The sequence below is a fragment of the Dendrobates tinctorius genome, unplaced genomic scaffold (genome assembly GCF_039654945.1).
Source record: "Dendrobates tinctorius isolate UK_male_01 unplaced genomic scaffold, ASM3965494v1 ptg000036l, whole genome shotgun sequence".
NCBI lineage: Eukaryota > Metazoa > Chordata > Amphibia > Anura > Dendrobatidae > Dendrobates > Dendrobates tinctorius.
The window spans coordinates 35307050-35325466 of NW_027361704.1; the positions used below are offsets into that span (position 1 = coordinate 35307050).

The window sequence follows — 18417 nt, forward strand, 5'->3', positions numbered from 1 at the left end:
GAAACCATGGTTGACAAGCAATGTCTGACTTTAATTTGTTCATTTTCATAGATTTTTTATTTATTACTACTTTGGTCAGAATCAATTTTTTCTCTGAGCATTGTGGGGTTTTCTGTCATTAAACGAGGGGTACCAACAATTTTGACCATGTGTGTATTTAATATGGGATGGGTTTACATAAGACAGGATGTTATATAATGAGGGATAGTGTTATACATAATAAAAAAGAAAACTATGTAATATAGGAAGGCATTATATGTTACAAGAAATTATAATATATACTAAATGACAGTGCTATACATAACATAACAAAGGAGTGCACTAAATACCATGGAACGGTACTATACATAAAGAGTGATTACACTATATAATAATGGACAGAATTATACAGAATAAGGCAACATTCACACTTCCATGTAAATTGTTAGTGTACTACCTGATTGTTTTTCTCACACAGAACCAATGAGTATGTTCTGTGTCCTTTTCTATCCACCACAAAGCTAAGTATTATAAGGCACAGGAGTGCCCTCTGCTGGCTTTGCCTGGAATGAACTCCCCCTGATGCTACATTATCCTTTTTTGTAAAATGCTGTATGCTATAAATAGCTGCATATTGATGTATTGTTTTCCACACATTTTTCAAGAGTGAAAAACAGTTCACTTTACTGAACCAGTGAAAGATTTCTAAAATCTCACGCACAAGCTGCTTTTTTTTTCCTTTCAGGATTTCAAAGTGTATTTTTATGTCTGCAGGATGTCAATTGTTTCAGCGCTTTTGCTGCATATTTCACTTATTCAAATACAGCTCTGGCAAAAATTAAGAGGCCACCACATCAAAACCCTGTCATGGGCAGCCCATTCTCCAGACCTGAACCCCATTGAAAACCTCTGGAATGTAACCAAGAGGATGATGGATAGCCACAAGCCATCAAACAAAGAACTGCTTAAATCTTTGCTCCAGAAGCAGTGTGAAAGACTGGTGGCAAGCATGCCAAGAAAGTCATATAAAGCCCCTGGTCCCGATGGTTATAGTAACAATTATTATAAGTCTTTCCGCGACATTCTTGTCCCCCATTTAACTAAACTTTTAATGCCGCTGCGTCCGTTGGTTCCTTCCCTAGAGAAAATTTAGATGCTACAATCGTACTAATTCCCAAACCCAATACTAATCCTGATCAAATTCTTAATTATCGTCCCATTTCATTAATAAATACTGACCTCAAAATTTATTCTAAAGTTTTATCTAATTGTCTTAATATTATACTGCCTAAATTAATTTCCACGGACCAAATTGGCTTTATCAAACATCGGCAATCCATTGAAGGGACCAGACGGCTGATAAATATTATAAAGTTAATCAATTCCCAAAAACTTCCTTCTGCTCTAATTTCATTAGATGCAGAAAAAGTGTTTGATCACTTGAATTGGACCTTTCTCCGATGCTCCCTACTAAAATTTGGATTTAATTTAGACTTTATCACCAAAATTATGGCCTTATATTCTGACCCTCAAGCAAAAATTTACATTAAAAATCACTTTTCCTCCCCATTTCCAATTTCTAATGGTACCCGGCAGGGTTGTCCTCTCTCCCCATTGCTTTTTGCCATGGTAATAGAACCGCTAGCCCAATTAATCAGACATCATTCCTCCATAGAGGGTGTTCGAATGGATCGTCATGAGATTAAGATCAGTCTATATGCTGATGATGTCCTCCTGTCTCTCACCTGCTGTTACCTGCTCCTCTATTTCACATTTACAATCCCTTCTTCAAAAATTTTCCTCCCTTTCCTATTTTAAGATTAATGAGTCCAAATCCAAAATTTTCCAATTTAATCTCACCAATTCTCAAATCTGGAGTATAAAGGCTGTCTCTTCTGGGGTTGGGCGGAGAGGTAAATTGTTTATTTAGGTCTGCAGTTTTCTAGAAACCTTGGATCTCTGATTTCCACTAACCTAGATTCCCTAATTGAATCCATTTCTAAAGGCATTAATTGTTACGCGGACAAAGAATTATCCGGGTGGGGAAAATGTCTAGCAGCCAAATCAATATTCCTTCCCAAAATCCTTTATGTTTTCAGATCCCTTCCCCTGCTTGTTTCCACTTCTTATTTAACTAGTCTGCAGACACGCCTTAATTTATTTATTTGGGGAAATAAAAAGGCCCGTATTGCTTCGAATCAGTTATACAAACATAAGTTACGTGGAGGTATGGGACTGCCTAACATCTCAGCTTATTATTACTCTAATCTTATTAAGCAAAGTCTATGTTGGTGGTCAACTGGGCATATACCTTCATGGGCGGACTTGGAATTTTATTTTAATAAAAATTCCCCTCCTTGTTCTCTGATTTTGAATCTATTGACATCTAAGCATTTATCTCAGTCTAATCATCCAATTTTTATGGCTGCTATTGTGGCTTGGAGGAAGTTTTTTAAATTTAAGAGTGTTTTTTCTAGGATTCAACTCCTGTTGAGGCTTCCTCTCTCTTTTCTGGCCTCTGTTTATTCATTCGATTTGCATTCTACTTGTGCTGATTGGGGTATTTCTAAATTAAATGGCATCTTTGATGGTCATAAATTTGTATCTTTTTCTCATCTTAAGAATAGGTTTGGGGTTCCCTCCTCTGCTTTTCTACACTTTACTATGTTGAAAGAATTTTTGACTCCACTGGTGACTCGCTGCCCTCCGCTATCGGAGCCAGCGATCAATATTTTATGCAACTCAGGCAATAATATTTTTTGGTCCACTCGTTATATCTACCAGTGGTTCAACAACGATTCTGCATTTATAAAATCCCCATATATGAAAAAATGGGAATCGGTTTTGAATTTTTCTGTTACCCCAGATGTTTGGGAACTGACCACGTCTCTAACCTATTCTGCTACCATATCTATGGCTCTCCATGAGTCCTACTTTAAAATCAGCTCAAGATGGTACTGTTCACATCTCGTCTAGCTTTTATCAACCCGTCCACCTCCCCTCTCTGTTGGAGGGATTGCAGGCATCATGGTAGCCTTTCCCATTTATTTTGGTTTTGTCCACATCTTCGGCATTTTTGGGACGACATCTCCTCTCTTATTTCTCATATTTTAAATCAATCAGATTTTTCACTGACTCCTCAGTTCGCCCTGCTCTCGTTGGATGCAAGTCGTTTGAATCCTTCTGTTAGGAAATTGGTTATTCATTTACTTTTGGTTTCTAAAAATGAAATTGTGTTTTATTGGAAATCCACTCGAGTGCGCTCTTCACTCGATATTATTGCAAAGCTGACTTTACATAAGTCTTATGAGCAAAAATTGTCGTTGCTGAATGGCTGTCTTCCTTCCTTTATAAAGAAATGATCTCGCTGGCTGGAAATGTTTCCATGAGTTCTTATTATTATTTATAGTCTGGTTGTGTTTTTTTATTTTTTCTTTCATGTGTCATGAATGCCTCATGATAATGCATTTATGTATGGTCTGTTATAAAATGTTAATAAAATTGTTTGTAAAAGAAAGCATGCCAAGTCGCATGAAAGCTGTGATTAAAAATCATGGTTATTCCACAAAATACTGATTTCAGAACTCTTCCTGAGTTAAAACACTAGTATTGTTGTTTCTAAATGATTATGAATGTGTTTTCTTTGCATTATTTGAGGTGTGAAAGCACTGTTTTTCTTTTTTTAATTTTGACCCTTTTTCTTTGTCAGAAAAAAATACTAAATTTATTGCTTGGAAATTCGGAGACATGTTGTCAGAAGTTTATAGACTAAAAGGACAATTTACATTTTACCCAAAAATATCCCTATAAAGAGAAAAATCGACAAACTGAACATTTGAAAGTGCTCTCTTAATTTTTTGCCAGAGTTGGAAATGGTAATAATAAGCAAGTACAAACACATCAACATTGTGTCAAAACTGTGTGTATTTTACTCATTGTTTTACCTTCCAACACTATATTTTACTGTAGAAAAATCTTCAGAGTAAATACTCAAAGTGCTCTAATCTTTAAAGTACGAACTTACGTTTGTTAAGATTTTTTGCATTTTTGTTGTCTCTCAGGCATGTTGATAATGTTTAGTGGCCCCCAAAAAAGCAGTGGCCCCTTAGGTTTTTGCACGTGATATCTGAGCTTTTTGCTTCATTTTTCCCTTAATGAAAAACGCTGAAAATATGCAGAAAAAATGCTGAAAGAAGTGACACGCTGCAGTTTTCAAAAAAGCAGTAGTTTTCCAAATCAGTCAGGAAAATAAACCAATGTGCTGTGCTGTGTGATTTCTTAAATCTCATAGACTTTGCTGGTAATGTAGTAAGCAGCGTAAAATTTGCATACAAAAATTGGATTAATTGCTTTATAATCCATGTGTCAAGTTTTTTCTTGATACACCTTTTAAACATTCTGTTAGATATCCAAGAATTATTGTTTTTCCTTGCGGAGAATGACATGCTCTGGGAAATATGCAAATTGTCTCTTCAGAGAGGAAGAGGACTAGAACTCTAGTGCCACCTATTGGAAGTAGCAATCCTAAAAGTCAGTGTTGACCCTTTAACGAGCCTTGTTACATGGGTTAGGATAAAAGCCAAAACCAGAATCTCAATTTGCAGACACTGTGTTTCGGGGTACTGCCCCTCGTCAGTGCAAAGTGTGAGATCTGGTTTGGCTCTCACACACATGACTTTTATCTATTTATTAAGTTATGTAACAAGGCTCGTTAAAAGGTCGACATTGACTTTTAGGATTGCTACTTCCAATAGGTGGCACTAGAGTTCTAGTCCTCTTCCGCTCTGAAGAGACAATATGCAAACATTCTGTTTAGTAGACTTGTCATTCAGTAAAGCAAGAGTAGAGAAGTAGAGAAAAAAAGGATAAAGTTCAAAGTAAAAGTTTTCAGTCTGATTGTTCTATTGACTGGTACACTCCCCTTTGTGGTTAACCAACTGCAGGAAGACGACATGGCAGAGTTCTCATGTCAGAGCTATGTAAAAAGCAGTTTACACCACAGATAACATTTTCTATTTTGTATATCCTTTATTGCTTGTAAGTTAGTTTTTTAGCTTTTTCACGATTCATGAGTTGATGACTAATACACCCATTGTGATTTGTGTAAATCATGTTTATTGAATTAACAATATTAAAATAAAACATTGCTTTCAACAATATCATGTCTGGTTCTTGAATGAAAAACAAATTGCATATTAATTCCATTGTTGCGTACTTAACACCAATATTATCTTCTAATTCGAATAACAACTATTAATACCATTCAGTCCAGAAAATTGTCATACACAAAACAACCTCTGTGTTGTGTATTCTCATGAAAATTAAAATAGAGGTTTGATGAACAACATTAAAATAACAGGAAAAAAAAAATTAAAAAGAAGCTAGAGGGAAGAAAAGAAAAAGGAAAGAGAGGAAGGAAGAGAGGGGGAGAGAAAAAAAAGTGGGAAGTAGAGGTAAGGAGAAAGTTATAAGTAGAGGGTCAAGTAATCCAGACCCCCCCCTCAAGCACTTTTGTGTCTTCCGTCCCATACGGAGGAGATAATAAGTTGGTCAAGACCATTTTAAGTCAAAGACAAACAGGTCAAACCAAGTGAACAAGATCTAAAGTGTACAGAATATTTCTGATGCTATCCTTTATATGAATCAAGGTCCCGATAGCCAGATATCTAATTCCGGGGTCTCCCTGAATGCTAGCCAGGAGGCCCAAGTGTTATATAGTCTGTCAGAGTTCCCTTTGGTTTGAATCAGCAAATACTCCATTCTATAAATATCATTGAGTTCTGCAACAAATTCAGAGGGAGAAGGGTATTTCTCTTGCTTCCAAAACCGGGGGATCAGATTCCGAGTAGTCGTGAGAAAGTGCCTGAGGAGATTCTTCTTAAACCTGGAAATCGACATATCACATAAAGATAAAAGTGCAAGTTCCACTGTAGGTTGAATTTGACATATTGATAGCCTTTTGTAGAGATCAAAAATCGACAACCACAACTTCTTTATAGGCGGGCAGTCCCACCATATGTGAACATATGTTCCTTTATCCTGTAAGCATCTCCAACATGTGTCCGGAATCACCGGAAACATAGAATGCACCATAGAGGGATACCGGTACCACCTTGTTAAGATCTTATAGCTCCTCTCCTGTGATATCGAGTGTAACGACATTCTAAATGTAAATAGAAGCATCCTGCCCCTCTCTTCTTGAGATAGGGATCTCCCCAAGTCATGCTCCCAGTTTGAGAAAAATAGTGAGAAGTCATGTGTTGGAGTATGATTTTTTTGAAAAAGATTGTACAGCAAGGAAACCGTGTGGGCCGGAGGGTCCCCCGTGACACAGAGCTCCTCGAAGGGAGTTAAAGGTCTCCTGATATCATTTTGTATGGATATACCGTGTTTCCCCGAAAGTAGGACCCCCCCGAAAGTAAGACAGGGTGGGGGTTACGGGGGGTCCTTCAATGTAAGGCCTCCCCCGAATGTAAGGCAGGGTTGGGGGCCGCTGTGAAATGTAAGGCCCTTACCTTTGGGCCGCCGCTGTCCCCCATTGGGTCCCCAGGCTCCAGAGGTGTCCTCAGGTGCAGCTGGGCGGGTCCAGCGCTCATGGGGTTAACTCGCCGTGTTAACCCCGCAATCCGCCCAGCTCAACAGCTCATTGGCCGCCCCTGTTCCCCACGTCACCGCCGGCCCCCGGCTCGAGCACTGATTGGTTCAGCAGCTCGGGCTGTAATTGGCCGCCCCAGCCCCATGTCACCGCTGTTTCCCTGCTGATTGGCACAGCGTTCCCTGCAGCACAGGCCTTCCGCACCCACAGCCGCACCGCAGAGGAAAACGTCCAGCATTTAAAAACCAAGTAGGGAAACATGTACTGTATAGGGTATGGGGCTGTGTGCAGTGGGATACGGCACTGTTATGGGGTGTGGGGCTGTGTGCAGTGGGATACGGCACTGTTATGGGGTGTGGGGCTGTGTGCAGTGGGATACGGCACTGTTATGGGGTGTGGGGCTGTGTGCAGTGGGATACGGCACTGTTATGGGGTATAACAGCATGTTAATAAATGTTAATTTATTGGTTAAAAAGAAATTGTCATTTTTTTTCGGCTAATGTAAGACCTCCCCCGAAAGTAAGACAGGGTGGGACTTTTTGGGGTAAAATTAATGTAAGACAGGGTCTTACTTTCGGGGAAACACGGTAGTAGTTATAAAACTTCTTAGTTGTTCATAAAGAACCAGGCACCTGTGGGTGGTACTCCGCCCTGAAGTATCTCATCTAATGACCTCATATCAGATCGATCCATGAAATCATAAACAATAGGACGTGAACTCCTACACTTATCTAAATAAAATTTCCTATTAAAACCAGCAGGGAAATTAGGGTTATCATAAATAGGAGTCAGTGGCCCAGGAGATGTTGAGGTCTGAAGAGCCCTGTGCCTCTGTTTAGTAAATAAGATCATGTTCCTGGTCAGGAACGGCAAGGTGGCTCCCCTCTTCCCCCCACCCCCCGTGGACCACAGTATAATTTGAGGATCACTACCATTAAGATCACTCTCCAAATTGACCCATTTATTATTTTCCCTGCTATGATATAAATCTAGAATACAAGTTCCCAATGATGCAAGGCTATAAGTTAGAAAGTCCGGTAGGCCAACTCTACCCATTCTTTTAGGACAACTTAATAGGTGGTATGATATTCGAGCCCGTGTATGGGACCACACAAACCGGGAAATCGCTTTTTTAAGGCGGGAAAAAAAGGAGGCAGGTAAATATATGGGGATTGTTTGGAAATAATAAAGAAGGCGTGGCACTAAGTCCATTTTAATTACATTGGCTCTGCCAAACCATGATAACGGGAGTTTGTGCCATTTTTCTAGGTCCGATTCTGCTTTATGTAAGGCAGGCTTGAAATTGTTGTCATATAGCCTGGACACTCTAGATGTTATTTGGATTCCCAAATAGGTGATGGAGTCAGAACGCCATTTAAAGGGGCAGGAGGTGCACAACTTTTCCACCACGGAGGGTTGTAATGATATATTCAGAATCTCAGATTTATGTGAGTTAATTTTAAAATTATTTAATAGGCCAAATTCATGTAGCTCTGAAATAATGTTTGGTAAGCTTGTTGTGGGGGAGGTGACATAGAAGAGAACATCATCCGCGAAAAGTGCCAATTTGTGTTCTTCTGACCTCAATTTAACTCCTTTGATTGAGGGGTTATTTCGTATTGCGGTGGCAAGGTACTCCATTGTTAATATATATAGAAGGGGGGAGAGTGGACATCCCTGCCTCGTACCGTTGCTAATGGGGAATGCGTCTGAGAGAGCACCATTCACCTTAACTCGTGCGCTAGGACATGTATACAAAGCTGAGATCCTCTGGAGCATTACTCCTTTCAGGCCAATTCCTTGTAGAGCTTGAAACATGAAATCCCAGTGTACCCTGTCGAAGGCTTTCTCAGCATCAATCGACAGGATACACATGGGGTCCCCCTCCCTCTCCGCCCTATCTATCAATGATATAGTCCAGATGGTATTGTCTCTCGTCTCCCGCCCTGGAACAAAGCCCACCTGATCTTGATTTATCATGTTCGGAAGAATGGGTCCCAATCTTTTTGCGATAATTTTTGCATAAATTTTAATATCTAGATTTATTAAGGATATTGGCCGGTAATTGTTGCAGTAAGAAGGGTCTTTGCCTGGCTTAGGTAAGACCGTGATGTGAGCGGTCAAAGCCTGGGAAGGAAAGGATCCTCCCGAGGAAATAGCATTACACATTGCGAGGAGCATTGGGCTCAACGAGTCAGAGAATGACTTATAAAAACCAGCTGTATACCCATCCGGGCCAGGACTGGCCAGGACTCTTTCCCTGTTTTAGTTCTTTAATTGTTTCAGACACCTCCTCCAATGTGAAATCTTTTTATAAGTCTGTCAGTTTGTCCTCCGATATGGGAGGAATACTATTTTGTTGTAAGTACATGTTAATTTTATTGTGAAGTGACTGTACTGGTAGATCCCTATAGCGACCAGCTAAAGTTTTATAATAGTCACTGAAGCTCACAATAATATCCCCGGTACTGTGCACCTTTCTTCCCCCCCTTGTTTTGATAAAGGGTATATAAGTGTTTAAGTCACGCAGGTGTATAGCTCTGGCCAGTAACTTGCCGCTTTTATTTCCAAGTCGATAGAAACGGTTCCCGAGCCGTTCCCTAAAGCATCGTGATTTCTGGTCCAGTAAAGCCAACATTTTTTTGTCTGGCGATAGAGAGATGTGCAAATGTAGCGGGGTCCAGATCAAATTATGTTTATTTTCTAGTTTGTAAATTTGATCTGATAGACTGGATAGCTCCGCGATTCTCTCTTTTTTCAGTCGAGCACCATGTGAGATAAATACCCCCCTCACAACACTTTTTAAAGCTTCCCACTTGATAGGAGGGGATGTGGGATCTTCACAATGATCAATTATAAAATTGGATATTGATCGTTCCACCTCTGATTTGCACAAGGCGTCTTGAAGTAAATTCTCATTCAGGCGCCATGAGAAACCCGATTTTGCATTTGAGTGTAATATGATGGAAAAAAATATTGGGGCATGATCTGACCATAGTATCGACCCCACATCCGCCTCCACCGGCAGATCTAGCAAGTTGTGTGATATAAAAAAATAATCTATTCTACTGTAAATGTTTGTGAGTTTGTGAGAAGAAACTATAGTCTCTAGTGTCAGGGTGGAGGACCCTCCAAATGTCCACCAATCTCACGCTGCACATCTGTTTCTTAATTTGATTAACAGAGGATAAGGCATATGATGTCCTACCTGAGGAAATGTCCACCGCGGGGTTCATGGGGATGTTAAAGTCCCCCCCTAATATCACAGGAGAGGAGCCAGCGAAGTCCTCTAGGCATCTCTTGCATTCTGCTCCAAATTTCCGCTGTCCTTGGTTAGGGAAATATACGTTAGCTATAACCAGTTTGCGGGTTGCGCATGATATTAACAAGAAGATATATCTGCCTTCCGGGTCTATTACACAGTCTAGAACCTCAGGCATGAAAGTTTTATGAAAGGCTATTGAGACTCCTTTGGACTTAGAATATGGGTTAGAACTATGGTACCATTTGGGGTAATGTTTTGAAACGCATTGTGGTATAACACCAGTTTTAAAGTGGGTCTCCTGAAGCAATAAAACCAAGACCTTTTGCCTATTATTTGTGGTCAGGACCTGTCTCCTTTTCTCGGGTATGTTCAGCCCCTTAACATTAAAGGAGCAAAGCTTAATTTTATCCATAATCTGATGGGAGTCGTACGTCTCCAATTATTTGATATTCGCTCGAGGGAGGGGCCATGACACCTATATAGAGATTGGGTAAAGTAAGGGGTTGGAAAGGGAACAAGAGGTAAGACGCGAAGGATTTAGAGTGAAGAGAGTACGGGATAAGAAAAGAAGGAAAAGTAAGGAATACCTGAAGAGTCATATTGGAGTAAACACTCCAATTGTTATGCATCACTGATGCTGGTTCTGGTAGAACACTACCCAGATACCCCACCAGGAGAGAGAAAGCCCAGAAAAGACCCGAGACTCCATCCCCAGTCCAACAAATCTAGAAAAAGCATTCCGTTATCGCTGAACATCTGCATATATCAAAAACATTCAAACAGATATGACAAATCAAAGCAAAATAGAACACTTGTGTCTATATATATATATATATATATATATATATACATATATATATCTATATCCACGAGAGTGTATATATATTCTTATCCAGACGGGGTTTCTATTTGGGGAACACTCCAATTGTATTCAGGCTTGTCGCAACCCAGGACATGACAATACCGGGAGAAGTCCTCAAGTCGGGTTAGAGGAATCTCCTCTGCTGATTCTCTTTTTGGACTGCTGAACCTTTAGCCATCTGGGTGGTGCTCCTGGAAGTGTTGAGCCCACAGGCCACTCCAGGAGATCTATCATGGGGAGTTCAAAGGCACCCAGAAAATTTGTCAGGTCGCCAATCCGTCGAAAAGAAGCTGTTTTGCGTCCTTTGAAGGCCGTTAATTGAAAGGGATAGCCCCATCTATATGGAATGTCTCTTTCGTTGAGTTCTGCTAACAACGGCTTCAAGGCTCTCCGCAGTTCCAGTGTGCGCCTTGACAGGTCTGACAAAATTAGGATTTGTTGATCTTCGTATCTGATGGAACCCTTTTTCCTGGAAGCTGTCATTATGGCCTCCTTGATTCTGTAATAGTGAACTTCTACAGATTACGTTTCCAGGACGTTTATCTGAGGTAGATTTAGGCCCGAGTGACCTGTGGATCCTGTCAATCTCAATAGGTCCACCATCTTTGTCATCAAGTATGTCCAGGAAGATCCTCTGAGCTGTGCGAACCAATTCAGCGGGGCCAATAGACTCTGGTAGGCCGCGGATACGTATGTTGTTACGTCTATTGCGGTTTTCTAAGTCCTCCAGACCCGATGAGAGTTCCTCCATCCTGAGAGTGTGGTCAATTATGATATCCCTATGTGCCTGTAATTCTTGGGAAAAATCTTCCTGTGTTTTCTCCACATCCTCGATTCATGTGGATTTTACCTTCTGTAAATTGTGGATTTCTTGTTTATAAGCATTTTCTAATCTGCACGTGAACCCTTCAAGGTCTTTTTTAGTGGGAAGTGCTTTTATAAACTGGCAATACTCATTTCTTCATTGGCTGCATTATCTTCGTCCTGGTCATCAAACACTATTAAAGGAGAGCTGTGTGAGGTAGTTCCACTTCCAGAGAGTCAATTATCTCGAGATGTATATTGTGATAAAGATGATCTTGTATTTCTGGCCTGGGGGGGTTGGGTTTAGGTAACGCATCATGTCTTTTAGAGTGGCCCCCTGATTTGAATCTGCGTTAAGCTCAATAGCCCGTCTGGATTTGCCCATAGGTGTCTGTAGTTTGTTTCAGCTGCTGTTATTTTAGAAAGGCATGGGGAGGTGGAGTAGTCACTCCATTAGAAATCGGTCCTCCATCAGCAAGCCCCTCTCAAGTAGAGCATCTATATATTTGAAAATGCGTTTGGTTATGTTTTTGGAGCTGAGTGCACGACCTAAGGGGAATATGATTAATAAAATAAAATCAATCAGAGTATTATTCCAAGTTCCAACACTAGGTGGCACTCAAGTCTTTGTATTGACAAGCTAAGCAGAGATTTCTGTGTATAATCTTAATATAATATTCACCTTGAGGGCCAAAAGAGATATAAATAAAGGCTGACAATTGTTGGAGATTGATTTCAAGAGATTTAAAGGCAAAAGAAACTTTAATATGCTGGTAAGTGTGCCTTCATAACTTTCAGTTCCAGTTGAGGCAGGTAAATATACCTTTTTATATCCACTGTTCTCCAAAATGGCGGCCGAAGGTCTCGGCGGGAAAAGTCCTCTGTACTAGGGGGTAATGGCGGGGGCCGTTCTATATCGGCTTCCCCCCCGTTCCACCACAGCTCTCTTCTCTTAGTGCCCAATTCCACAGCAGCTCCCAACCAGCAGTTTGCCAGCACAAGGCTCAGCAGGGAGAGTATGGAGTTAAAAGATATATGCAGTGAAGCGTGACTGGAGTGAGGGAGCGGGGAGGATGCACCCATTGTGATTTTATAAGCTACATGTCAGTGTGTTTCCACGTATTGTGTGTCTGTGGGCAAAACACGCTGACATATGTGTTTTTACCTTGAGCACAGGCCGCAAACATCCTGCACACGTGCACTGGGATGACACATATGAATGCCATCCGTATGACACGCACCAGCGCCAGGGAAGCAGCAGTACAGTAAGTGCTGTTCCCCGGCCCTGGGTGCTGAAGACTGGTCTCATCATTCTCCCCTGCTCTGCTGGCGATCAGGGGAGAATGATTAGATTTGTATTGAAGTGAAAACAATGACTGCAGGCAGCAGCTTTAGGGACTATTACTCCCATCAGCGTTCACCTGCTGCCGCTAACAACAGTGACAGTAGGAGCAACTGATGAGAGTGTTGTAAAATCACAGCAGGAGCCAATAGCATAGAATAGATAGATTACATACAGAAAATACAAATAGGATAGGTAGACATACAGATGTCTGTGACAAATACAATTAGTAGTGTGTGTGCAGCTTATTCTACATGTATTTAATTAATAGATAATTTTTCAGAAAAAAATGGCGCGGGCTCCCATGAAATTTTCCTAACCAGCAGAGGGAAAGCTGACAACTGGGAGCTGATGTTTATAGCCTGGTAAGGGGAACTTCTCAGGCTATTAATATCAACTCACAACTGTATATTTAAAATGGGGTACCCTAAAAAAAATGACATAGGGTCCCCCTATAATTAATAACCAGCAAAGGCTATGCAGACAGTTGCAGGCTGATATTAGCCCCTTTTCAACGTTGGGCATAATAGTATGCCCACATCAGAATCTCTCCCTTTGACGTGGGCTCCGGTGCTGAGCCCACAACTTTTCTGGCACATGACAGCTGTTAAATGCCGTTGTCAAACTCTGACAGTGGCATTTAACATGCACTTCCGGCAAGCATGCCGGAAATCCGCACATTGGTGACCCCGTCACGTGATCGTGGGTCACCAATGGGTTGGCATGAGAACCAGAGGTCTCCAGCAGACCTCTATGGTTGTCACTGCCGCATTGCTATGAGCGCCGACCACAGATCTGATCATCGCCTGTATGTAGCAGAGCCGATCAGGTTATGGCAGCTTGTAGTCTCCCATGGAGAATATTGAAGCATGCCTAAAGTAAAAAAAAATGTTTTTATAAATATAAAAAAATAAAAAATCAAAATAGTTCAAATCACCCCCCTTTCGCACCATTCAAAATAAAACAATAAAAAAAAATCAAATATACACGTATTTGGTATCGCTGCTTTCCGAATCGTCCGATCTATCAATATAAAAAAAGAATTAACCCGATCGCTAAATGGCATAACGAGAAAAAAAAGTCAAAACACCAGAACTACATTTTTTTGGTGGCCGCAAAATTGCATTAAAATGCAATAACGGACAATCAAAAGATCGCATCTGCAACAAAATGGTATAATTTAAAACATCAGCTCAGAGTGCAAAAAATAAGCCCTCACACAACTCAAGATCACGAAAAATAGAGATGCTATGGGTATCAGAATATGGCGCAATTTTTTTTTCTTAACAAACGTTCAAATTTTGGAATTTTTTTCCACCACTTAGATAAAAAAGAACCTAGATATGCTTGGTGTCTATGAACTCGTAATGACCTGGAGAATCATAATGGCAGGTCAGTTTTAGCATTAAGTGAACATATTAAAAAAGCAAAACAAAAAACAATTGTGGAATTGCATATTTTTTGCAATTTTTGGAATTTCACCGCACTTGGAATTTTTTTCCCCATTTTCCAGTACACGATATTTTAAAACCAATGGTGTGATTCAAAAGTACAACTCGTCCCGTAAAAAACAAGCACTTATATGGCCATATTGAAAAAGTTATAGCTCTGGGAAGAAGGGGAGCAATAACGAAAGTGCAAAAACGAAAATACCTCCCGTCATGAAGGGGTTAATAGCCTAGGAAGGGGCCATGGATACTACCCCCTGGCTAAAAACATCAGCTCTCAGCCACTCCAGAAAAGGTGCATCACTAAGATGTGCCATGCCTCGCTCTTCCCGCTTGCCCTGTAGTGGTGGCAAGTGGGGTGATGGTTGGGGGGGTGGATGACACCTTTGTATTGTCAGGTGGAGGGGTCAATGTGTGGGATGCAGTATATAGAGAGGCAACTTATGGATGACATATAAATCAGCAGCATGTGCTCAGTGTCTCGCTATGAACTCCTGTCTCCTGTTCCTGCAAGTTCACAGCCAATGAACTCACTTCACCTTTCTGATGTCAGCGTGAGTGCCGTGGGAAATTTTCATCCCCATTTTACTCTGTCCCCTCTCTACCATTTATGCTCATATTGTACCCATCTTCGCACTTCTTCATCTCCATACTGCTCACAGACATACTGCCCCTCTTCATACTGTCCCCCATGCTGCAGCTTTATATGTCACCAAGTTGCTTCTCTTTCAGACTCACGAAAGCAGTTAAAATGGATTTGATTGGAAAAAATGTTAAGAAATATTCTTTCCAGGATAATGACTTGTATATAAGACAACATAAATATGAGAAAAAAAATGCTCCTCCACACCTTGAGCTAAGTTCGCACGCAGTGTTTTTGCTTTTTTCATGCTTGCCTTGCTTTTAATGGTGAAAGAAACATTCAAGAAGAAATATCATTTTATCATTTTAATACCTTATCTGGCCATGTGGTGTACGAGACATGATCAGACACATCCTGTTTAATTTATGAAGGAGGGACTGTGAGAGTCTCAATTTTTTTTCAGGGTCATTAGGCGGCCATCACTATTTGTAGAGGGCCATTAGGCTTCCCTTACTATTGTTAGAGGGCCAGCAGGTATCCCTCACTATTGTCAGAGTTCCATAAGGTGGTCTTCACTGTAATTTTAGAGGGCCAGCAGCCAACCCTCACTAAGCATTTATAGGCGGGCCCGCAGCAGACTATCCTTTGCATAGTCATATATTATTACAGCAATATCATTTATCCATCTGCTTAAGGCAAATTTTCTTTTTCATATTAATACTGCAAAGTTTGAAACTTGGCAGGCCAGTAGGCAGCCCTCACAATTCATAGAGGTCCAGCAGGGGGCCCCTACTATTTTTAGAGGGCCCGCAGGTGTCTTGTGGACAGATGAGACAGAGATTATTATTATTATTATTATTATTATTATTATTATTGTTATTTATTCACATAGCACCATTAATTCCATGGTGCTGTACATGAGAAGGGGTTACATACAAAGTTATAGATATTGTTTACAGTAAACAAATTTGCAATGACAGACTGGTGCAGAGGGGAGAGGAGACCCTGTCATTAAGGACTTACATTCTATGGGATAATGGGGAAGAGACAGAAGGTCGGGGTGCAACAGCTCTGCTGGCGGTGAGGAGGTAGCCCAGGTGGTGGTAAGGTGGCAGAATGGTTATTGCAGGCTGTAAGCTTTCCTGAAAAAAATGGGTTTTCAGGGGTCGTTAGAAGCATCCGAGGGTTGTGGATAATCGGACGTGTTGAGGCATGGAATTTCAGAGGATGGGGGATATTCGGGAGAAATCTTGGAGGTGGTTGTGTGAGGAACGGATAAGTGTGGAGGAGAGTCGGAGGTCTTGGGAGGATCGAAGATTACGTGAGGGAAGATATTGCGAGATTATTTCAGAGATACAGTATAGGGAGGGGACAGGTTATGAATGGCTTTGTAGGTCAGTGTTAGTAGTTTGAACTGGATTCATTGGGGAATTGGGAGCCAGTGGTGGGATTTGCAGAAGGGAGAAACAGGAGAGTAGTGAGGAGAGAGGTGGATTACTCAGACAGCAGAGTTGAGGACAGACTGGCGTGGTGCAAGAGAGTTAGCAGGGAGGCCACAGAGGAGAATGTTGCAGTAGTCAAGGCAGGAGATGACGACGTTGTGTACAAGAGTTTTAGCAGATTGAGGGCTGAGGAAGGGACGGATTCTGGAAATATTTTTGAGTTGGACTTGCGGTTTGAAGGATAGGGCAGAGTCGAGAGTTACTCCAAGGCATCAGATTTCTGGTGTGGGAGAGAGCGTGATGCCATTTACCATAATAGATAGATCAGGTAGGGAAGATACGAGAGATGGAGGAAAGATGATGAGTTGGGTTTTGTCTACATTGAGTTTCAAGAAGCGAGAGGTGAACAAGCAGGATATGGCTGATAGACACTCCGGGATTCTGGATAGCAGAGAGGTGACATCTGGGCCAGACAGGTAGATCTGACTGTCGTCTGCATACAGGTGGTACTGGAAGCCACCGGACACTTATGGGTTGTCCTAGGCCAAGGATATAGATGGAAAAAAGTAGGGGACCCAGGACAGAGCCTTGGGGCACTCCAACAGAGAGAAGGCGGGATGAGGAGGTATTGTGGAAGTGGGAGACGCTAAATGTGTGGTCGGAAAGGTATGAGGCGATCCAGGACAGGGCAAGGTCTTTGATGCCAAGGGAAGAAAGAATCTGTAGCAGTAGGCAGTGGTCGACTGTGTCGAAACCAGAGGACAGATCGAGAAGGAGGAGCATGTAGAACTGTCTGTTAGCTTTGGCTGTGAGTAAGTCATTAGTAATTTTGGTCAGGGCAGTTTCAGTGTAGTGGTGGGGGCGGAAGCCAGATTGGAGGTTGTCAAGGAGAGAGTTAGATGAGAGGTGGGAGGAAAGTTGAGCATGGACATGCTGCTCATGGAGTTTGGAAGCAAACGGGAGCAGTGATATGGGGCGATAGCTGGGCATAGTAGTTGGGTCAAGGTTTGTTTTTTTGAGGATGGGTGTGATGGTGGCACGTTTGAAGGCAGAGGGGAAAGTACCAGAAGATATCGATTGGTTGAAGAGATGGGTTAGGGCTGGAATGAGCGTGCTAGTGAGGTTGGGGAGCAGGTGGGAAAGGATGGGGTCAAGTGCACAGGTGGTGAGGTGTGATTTGGAAAGGAAATGAGTAAGCTCTCCTTCAGCGATGTTGGAGAGGGAGGTTATTAGGGAAGGGCAGAGGTCTGGTATGTGGAGTGGTTGGGGTGGTGGAACAGTGAATAATAATAACAATGAGACCAAAAAGAGACCAAGATGGAGTTTTATGGTAAAGCACATCATTCTTCTGTTTACTGTAAATGGAAAGAGGCCTACAAATAAAAGAACACAGTAGTTACAGTCAAATATGGCGACAGATCACTTAATCCTCACTCTGATCCTCCTTATTCCCAACACGTTCAGTACCGGTAGACTAGTGATCCCACACTAGGACACTCCGAGGAGCTTTTTACGGCAACATTTCTTCATTGTCGCTTCTCAATCTGCATGCTCCAAGACAGTCAGGATGACATGTTGTTTAGTGATGCACAAAATTTAGAGCAAACACTGCTACAAGAATATGATGGTGGGGAACAGCAAATTTGGAGTAAGGTGGAGGAAGATGATAATGAGACACAGTTGAAGCTAAGTCTTATTGTTAAGTCACCAATTCAGGAGCACCAGCCTGCTTGAAGACGACGCGGTGGATGACGAAGTCATCAACCCAACCTGGGATGCTGGTATGCAGAGTGAGGTCAGCAACGCTGAGGGGAGAGATCGGCACCACCGAAACAGACAGTGCACTTTTCAAACTCAGGCTAATAAGATAAAATAATTTTGTCTCTTACCTGATTAGGCACTTTAAAAAAGCAATATTATAGAAGGAAGATTATTATAATGAGAAATAAATAAATATGTATTTTCTTCTGTTTTTTTTGGCAGAGGATGCCCTACTGGATTTGTTTGAAACAAATGCATGCAAAAACTGCAACATTACTATGTTAACAAGCCATAATGATTAAAAGATGGTGATAACTAAAACCCTTCAGAAGTTTC

General features: G+C 41.5%; 1 protein-coding gene across 3 annotated transcripts in view; it reads right to left on the reverse strand.

Moving 5' to 3' along the window:
* Positions 1–18417, reverse strand: part of SLC25A48 (solute carrier family 25 member 48) — a 160580-nt gene that overhangs the window by 26574 nt on the left and 115589 nt on the right. The gene's annotated exons all lie outside the window — the stretch shown is intronic.